Source organism: Chinchilla lanigera, unplaced genomic scaffold (genome assembly GCF_000276665.1).
Source record: "Chinchilla lanigera isolate Chin_1 unplaced genomic scaffold, ChiLan1.0 scaffold00110, whole genome shotgun sequence".
NCBI lineage: Eukaryota > Metazoa > Chordata > Mammalia > Rodentia > Chinchillidae > Chinchilla > Chinchilla lanigera.
Window position 1 is genome coordinate 5,690,081 of NW_004955511.1, and position 8,457 is coordinate 5,698,537.

The window sequence follows — 8,457 nt, forward strand, 5'->3', positions numbered from 1 at the left end:
TACCCACGGGCCCCCAAAACTACAAATTGAGTAAATCTGCCTGTTCTCTACGCCCTCACTGTTTGAGGTTTACGACTTGGGGTCCTGCGTCCCCACAGACTCCTGCACACAGGGAGGCGGTGAAGCTCAGGGCGGGAGGCCGGGGAGGCTCCCCGAGCACAGATGGCCCCAGCGGCTCTCTTCATAATTGCAAAACCAGATGCAACCACGGCATCCTTCTGTAGGAGAGCGGCAGATGAACTGCGGCGTGCGGCCCCCGCTGTGGGATTCAGAGGGGAGGTGTCAGTTCAAGACCAACACAGCTAGACAGGAAGACCCCGTCTCAAAAGCCAAACCAAAGCAAACGCAGTCTGTGCTGTGGGGGCGGGTGCAGGACCTCTTGTCCCGGGGCTGTCCGGCCCCCGGAGCGAGGCTTGATGCTTCGTCTTTATCGGCACCCCAGGTGGTTCCGGCTCTCTCTGGTTCCGGCCAGTTCACGAAGCACAGGATTCCTGGTGGTCCGACTTCACTGATGCTGCAGTCGATCCATGGGTCCTGTCGTCAATTGAATCCACCCTGGAGAAGGGATTCATGCGCCCCAAACCCGCCCTTTGTCGCTGCTGCCACCGCGGTCTCAGGTCTCCCCCAGGACGCAGATCTGTTCTGAGCTGCGCGCACACCTGTGAGCGCTCCTGAGCCCACCGCTCCCTCTGAGCAGAACTGCTGGGCTCCTTAGAGAGAAGGACCTCTTCGTCCGAGACTCCTTGAGCGACCGGGAGTGTCGCTCTACAGAAGGATGCAGCATCCATGTCCGATGCCGCCCTTTCTGTCTTGGTGATCAGACACATGGAGGTGGCACACTGACTCGCAGGCCACCATGCGTAGGGCGCCACCCCCCACCAGCCTCCTCCCATGGGCTCCCAAGCCCCTAGGCCCCCCAGGTCTCACAGCCCGAGATACCCCAGGCTCATCTCAGCCCTGAGCTGGCATCGGCTCTTTGATTCAGAATTCCTGGGTCCTCCCAGAGGGAAAAGGACCTGAGACCCAAACCGGGTCCAAGGTGGTCAAAACCCCTGGTTTGTCCTGGCTCCTGAGCTATTTCACAGGCCTCAGCCAGAAAATAGGTGACTTTTTAGAAAAACAAAAATTTACCAGGCGTGGTGGCACATGCCTGTAATCCCAGCATTCAGGAGGCTGAGGCAGGAGGGTCGCCGCAAGTTTGAGGCTAGCCTGGACTACATAGAGAGTTCAAGGCCAGCCTGAACTGCATAGTGAAACCTTGCCTCAAAAAAAAAGAGACAAAAGCAAAATAATAATAGCAATATTATTCATAAGATTGTTCAATACAGTTTCAAATTTCCTTGCTTTCCTCCCTCCACCTTAGGAAACCCCCTACTGTCAATACAGAGTCGAAACCTACATTTGGGGGGCTGGCGGTGTGGCTTATTGGTACAGCAATCGCTTTCATGCATAGGCCCTGAGCTCAATCTCCAGCGCTATGATAAAAAAAGTCTTCTCGATGTTTAAGTTTTTCTCTGGCTGAGCATGGTGGCACACATCTGTAATCCTAGCACTCAGGAGGCTGAGGCAGGAGGATCGTTGCGAGTTCGAGACCAGCCTGGGCTAAAAAGTGAGCTCAAGGCCAGCCTGAACGACATAGCAAGACCCTGTCTGAGAAAGACAAAAAATATATATGTGCACTCACACATGTGTATGTCAAGCAGTCAATTTCCCCTCACTGGGAAAACTACCAACACCTGAAACTTAAAGCAGGAGACGTTTATTTTGCCTCATGGTTTGGGTGGGTTCAGTACATGGTTGGCAGCTTGAAGGCAGACACATCACGGTGGGAGGGGCTGGCAGAGGACAGCTGCTCACATCACGGTGGCCAGGAAGCATGGAGGGAAGGGAGGAGCTGGGGGCCAGAGCCACACTTCCGGGTCACACCCCACTGACCACCCTGACCCAGGCTCTGGCCCCTACAGCACAGTCAGCCCTGAGCTCGGCCACGAGTGAGTCCCCCGCTGAGCACAGCGCCCCAGGATCCACTCACCTTCCACAGCCCACCTCTACACACGACACCGGGGGGATACTCCAGATCCAAATCATCACCATCACCTATAAACGCGTGCTCACCCGGGCAGCCTGGCCCAGCCCACTCTGCTTCCTCTCGTTCTGTCTGAGGCCTCTGCTGCAGCAGCACATCCCACAGTCCCCGCAGATGGCGTTTCAGGGCTGCTTCATCCTGTGCTGTCGCCAGCCTCGGGGCAGTGAATCACGGGGGCACCTCCCTGTGAGTGCTTGGGGCACAGGGCCTTTGAGCGCGCTCCGCTGACCACGGCTGTGCCTTCCATGTGGGGTAAAAGGGACCTTGCCACATGCAGCTGGGGAGCACGCAGCCTCCCGCCCGGACCAACACAGCCCACAGGGTGCCCTGCAGCACGAGGGCCTGGCACCCCAGAAGCAGCCGTGTGTCCTGGTCTCCAACCTCGGCAGGAATGACAGTGCCAGGCCGAGGAGGTCGTCTTGACCCCCGGCCGGGCAGAAGTGCTGTGTGGCCCCTTGTCTCCTCTGATGGACAAGAGCCTTAAAAGGTCATTATGTTGCCAGGTGTGGTGGTACACACCTGTGATCCCAGCACGCAGAGGCTGAGGCAGGAAGATCACCAAGACTTCACGGCCAGCCTGGGCTACATGGTGAGCTCAGGGCCAGCCTGAAGAACAAGTAACAGGAACATATTGTCCCGAAGGTGCAGAAGGGAGACCAGCCGGGGCCTGACCTCTCCTGTCCCGAAGGTGCAGAAGGGAGACCAGCCCGAGCCTGACCTCTCCGACCACGCACTCACGACCCAGCCTCTCCAGGGACCCAGCTGCCTCCTCCACGGGGTTGTGTGTGACACCGAGTGTGGGGAGCTTGTCACACGCCACACAGGGGCACCCTGGATGCTCTGGAGCCCCGTCCTGCACGACTGCGCAGACACAGCGTGGGAAGTGGGCCGGAGAGCGTCGTGGGGGCCGGGGGACCTGCGCACCGCCGTGGCTCACCGGTGTGACCCTTCCTCAGGTAGCGGCAGCAGTGCCGGGGCCCACTGTGGGCACGTCGGAGGGCCTCCTGGGGCCCGTGCCAGGACAGAAGGCAGCGGGAGAACAATCTGTGCCTGCCCTGGGGCGGAGAAACCCTGGCTCCACAGTTGCTGCGAGAGGGGGCGGCCCAGGAAGCCCCGAAAAACAGAAACCTTCAGCTCCTACCCTGAAGATCTGAAGGTCACCCACATACCCAGATGCCAGCCGCCTCTTCAAAACAGGGCCAACCTGGCCACCCGGGGCCTTGTGGCATCTGGCCGCCTCCTGGGTCCCACTATTAGACGGTGCTGCCCCGCACCAGCCCTGCTGTCACCCACGCCTCGGCCTCAAGCTGCGAGGCCCGCCCCCACTGCGGCTCCCTGAAGACCATGTTACAGGCTTTGTTCGTGTTTAGAAGAATTCCAGCTGTGAGTTTATTACTTCATGGAAGTGCGCAGCGAGGCCTGCCGCGGTGCACGGAGGCCATGCTAGGGATGAACTTCCAAAGCCGTTTGGCACAGAGAGGAGACAATGACTGGGAGACAGATGTCCGCTGATATGGATGGCATGGGTCTGTTGGTTTGTGTTTTGGAATACTAGGGGTTGAGGCCAGGGCCTTTGCACTGAACTACATACCCAGCTTAGTCATTCATTTATTCATTCCTTCATTCATTTGACAGTCTTCCTAAGTCACTAAGTTGCCCAAGGCTGGGCTCCAACTTGGGATCTTCCTGCCTCAGCCTCCCAGAGTGCTGTGTGGCATTTTCTATCTGTGTCTACTGGACTACACAGGACACTTGGGACAGAATGCAATCATTCCCTCGGGTCAGGGAGACAGGACCAGTGGGCCAGGCAGCTGGTAGTGTTCAGGGGATGCAGCAGAAGGCAATGCTGGGGGACAGGAGTTGAGGTTAAAAGCCAGTGCAGGCCAGCCGGAGCCAACGAGAGGCAAGCAGAGTCTGCGCATCGTGTGCTCCTGGAGACTGCACCCCACCCAGCCCAGCCTGCGCATGGCGGGTCCTCGCCACAGCTCACTGGGCAAAAGCAGCGCCTTTGCCGCCTGCTTTACGACCCCAGTGCCAGCCCAGCTCTTGGACGCTGCGGCTCTGAGCGCCTCAGGCTGAGCTGCCCCCAGCCCGCTGTGTCCCCAGGGGCCGCCTCCTGAGCCTCCCTCCTGTGGCCCCTGCCCAGTTTTTACCAAGTTGTCCTGGAGGCGCCCTTTTCTCCGAGGTAGTGACCTGCTCCTTGTTAGAGCTGAGGTTTGCTTTTATACTTCCAGCCAAGCCCACAGTTACCCGGAAACCTGCACTCTGAGAACCGGGGGCCTCCTCAGGGCCTCCTCGCCAAGGTTCAGGTTTCTCATCGAAGCCTCTGGGGAGCCCAGGACGTGGGGACGCCCGGCCAGAGCCGACTGAGCCAGGAGCACACGTGGCCCCCGCACGCCGCCCTTGTGCTCCTGAGTACCTTCCCCCCGGATGGGGACAAGCCCATTTTGCTAGCGGCCCATGGTGCTGCGGCTCGGGTCACGGTCACCTTGGCGCCCCTCCCTCCCTCCCTGTCCACAGATGGGCCCTGAGCCTGCAGAGGCCCTGCAGCTTCATGGAACACAGGTTCCTCAATGGCCTCCCGGGGCTGCGCTACCCCGCCTGGCCTGCTGGGGGCATGTCTGTGCTTGACAGCCCGTGGGCGCAGGGCCTCGCCTCCCACAACCTCTTCTCCCCCCTGAGCAGGTGCACCGGCCTCTCCCTGAACAGCAGCAACGGCCCAGGCACACACAGGACGAGGGTGCTCGGCTGAGAGCTTCAGAGAGCGCACGGCCAGCGTCAGCAGCTGCCGCCTGGGGCCAACACCTCCCCACGGTGGAGGGGACCCCGACAGTGTCTCCAAACCATGGCGCTGGCCGCATAGACCCGTGCAGGGCAGGAGACTGCGGTGGTGAGGCCGGGGGCTCAGGGGCCTGAGTTCAAGCCCCCGCTCTCCAGGCGGCCTTAAACCCGCCAGCACGTGCGTCTTGCGTGCTCCTGCACGCTGGTCCCCTCGACACACACAGGTGAGGGGCAGGGCGGGGCAAGGAGGGAGACAGACTGCGAACCGGGCCGGGTGCAGCTCGGGGGAGCCCTTGCCTGGCGCACACCGAAGGAGAAAAAGAAGTAAAAGGCACAGGAGAAGAGGTAAGTCTGGGGGCACCCGGACAGCAGCTCGGAGAGCAAGAAGCCAGCAGGGCGAGGGCCGCTGCCTGGCCCAGCATGGCAGGGGGTCGCAGGACTGTTTCCTCCCTCGATGAAATTTCACCTGGGGCAGCAAGGGTACTGGCGCACACCTGTAATCCTAGCTACTCCAGAGGCTGAGGCAGGAGGCTTACCAACCGGAGGGGACCCTGGGCAACACAGCAAGACTGTCTCAAAATAAACAGAAGCTTTTTCACAGTGAGTCCAGGACCAGCAAAGTGGTCCAGGGCCTTTGTTCAAGAAGTGCTGAGTGAAGACAGGGATATAGCTCAGCGGCAGAAGCACCTGCCTGGCAAGCGCAAGGTCCTCAGTTCAATTCCCAGTACCACAAGAAAAAAAAAAAAAAAAAGTGCTGAGCTTGGTGTGGTCGCACACACCTGTAATCCCAGCACTTGGGAGGCTGAGGCAGGAGAATCAGTTCAAGTTTGAGACCAGCCTGGGCTGCAAAGTGAGCTCAAGGCCAGCCTGAACTGCATAGCGAGACCCTGTCTTTTTTTTGCACCGGGAATCAAACTCAGAACCTTGGATTTGCTAGGCAAGCACTGTGCTGCTGAGCTATATCCTCGGCCTGAGACCCTGTCTCAAAAAGACAAAAAACATAAACAAGAAATTAATTAATTAATTACCCAACTGTCCCAGGTCTAGGCCCTTGTCTGGAGGTGCACAGCGGATTCATAGTAAGTGGACCTCTGTGAGTCACTGGTCCCCATGGAGGCCTGCAGTGGTGGGTGAAGCCAGGACACCTCAAAGGACAGGACAAGGCCACAGCTAAGGGCACCTGCCTCCAACCTGCAGTAACTAGATGAAGACTGCAGCCTCAGGCATCTCACTCTGTGGTGAGGGCCTTCCTGGGGATCACACAGCTGTCCTGAATTAACACAGTGCCTTCCCTGGAGATGTCCTTGCGCTGACTCCCACGGTCCTGCTCAGATTCCCGCTCTCCTTCAGCAACCCCTCCTTTGTTTGATAACTAAATAAATACGGATTGCCCAGGAAGTGCTCTGTCTCACCCCCAGAGGACCTCGAATTCTGCTCGAGGGCTTTGATCCTCCTGGAGCCCTAAAATCCTAACACTTGGCCCTTCTGTTTGGGCCTTCGCAGTACACTCCTCTGGGGGAGTGTGGGCCTCATCAGTCCTCAGTAACTACGTGACAGTATGAACCCGGTGCGGCACACGCCGCATCACAGTCACGCTTGCACAGGAAGTCACAGGCATGTGCACACAGCCACACCTGCACCCGCCCCGCCACGCCGGCCCTGACCAGGCCTCACCCACGGAGCAGCGTCAGGGCTGGATGCCAGGCACACAGGGAAGAACAGGGACCCACAGGCCTGGGGAGGTCACACGGTCTGAGGGCCTCGGTGGGTGCCGGGCAGGGGGCTGGCCCTTCTTTCTGAAAGCAGGGAGCCCTGCCAGCCAGGCGGCCAGTGACCAGGAGGACATGGCCGCCTCCAGCCGAGGTCCCAAGCACGTCTGCGGCACTCCCACCAGGCTGTGGCTGGGCCTGGACACCGCCCAGGCCGCAGGGTGCACACGGAGTCCTGTGGTCTGTGACCCAGCAAACTCAAATGCCCGGGGTTCTGGGCCACAGCCCTACCCTTGGGCTCTGGCTTCTCCACTCCACCCTCCGCCCTCCCCTCCTTCACTGGCTCATCTCTGCACCCCTCAAACAGCACAGGACATCCACACACGCCCACCTGGAACCCTGAGCGGCTCACAGACCTGGCACCTGGTGGGACCACAAGGCCGAGATGGTGAGGCACTGCTCTGCTGCTGGTGGGGAGCAGGAAGGGAGGGTCAGACCAAGGGAGGGAGCCTGGCCCAGCCTTCGAGACAATTCCCCAAGGAAAGGGCTGTGAAGCTGGAACCTACGACATGAGAAACCGGCCCCACAGTGGGCAAGGGTGGACCTAGGAAGGAAACCAGCTTGTGCAAAGGTCCTGGGGCAAAGGAGTGAATGGACTGGTAGTACAGCTGGAGATCCAGTCTGGTGCATTCAGAACTGAAGGGGAGGTTGAACTGGGTGCACCAGTGCACCTGGAATCCTGGCTACTCAGGAGGCTGAGGTGGAAGAGCCCTTGGACCCCAGGAGTTCAAGTCCCCTGGGCCAGTGCTGTGTTTGTCCCAACCCAAAGCATGTCTGTGGTCCGGAAGGCCACTGCCTGTGATGGCAGCTGCCAGGACATCTGGACACAGGGCCTCTCTGGGAAACGGCCCTCAATAGGCCCTCGCAGCCATCCAGAAGACCCTCGGCGCCAACCCCCCCCACCCCGGGCTCCTCCAGCTCCGCAGTGCCGGCCTCCCGTCCCCTCTGCCGGACAGCTTGCTGTGAAGTGAAGCGCCACCAACACCCTGCCTGACATGGTCTTCGCCAGAGTGCACTACCCGGTGCCGCCAGCGCCTACGTCCAGAAGGTGGGGACGCGCACCTGCCCGGGTCGGGATCCGGCTGCCCAGGGGCGGGGCGCTCCCGGTTACCGCGCCGAGCAATTGTGACACTGCCCAGCACCCCGGGACGTCCGGCTGGGAGCTGGGGAAGGCGGCAAAGGGCAGCAGAAGACATCTCGGGGAGCCCCTGCTGCCCCGGACTCCGGCACGGCAAAGAACGCAGGCTGAGGCCCGGGGTCCCTGTCCCCGCAGAGTGGCACCCACAGGAGCCGGGTGCTGGCCTCCTGCGCCCGGACCTCACTGCGTGGGACCTGGGGACGGCAAGACCGCCCGTACATATCGGGGACCCGCCCAGGGAGCTGGCGAGCTGGGGGCTCTGCAGAGCCCTGCTCCGGGGCAAATAAGATCTCGCTTGCAATCGTCTGACCCTGGGCAGCTTCTCTCTGGGCCGCAGAGGGGCCTCGGACAGAAGTGGGTCCCGGAATCCTCCGGACCCCAGCGGGGATGCGCGGCCCAAGGACGCAGGGGCGGCTGCAGCCCGGCTCCCCGCTCTCGCCCTCCCTGGGGCAGCGTCTTCCGAGGGGCCGGGCTTGCAGGGCCTGCCAGGGGCACCGGGGTGAGAGCGAGGACTCCGCCTGGTCCAGACCGCATCCGTCGGCCGAGGGGGTTCCTGGGTTGGCTGTACCCGGCCACGCCTGTCCCAGCCCGGCCCCGCCCGGCTTCAGGCCGCCCCGGCCGAGTCGCACCACCAGGGCACGTGGGGACGCCGCGCGGGGGCAGCGGCACCCCTCCTCCCCCGC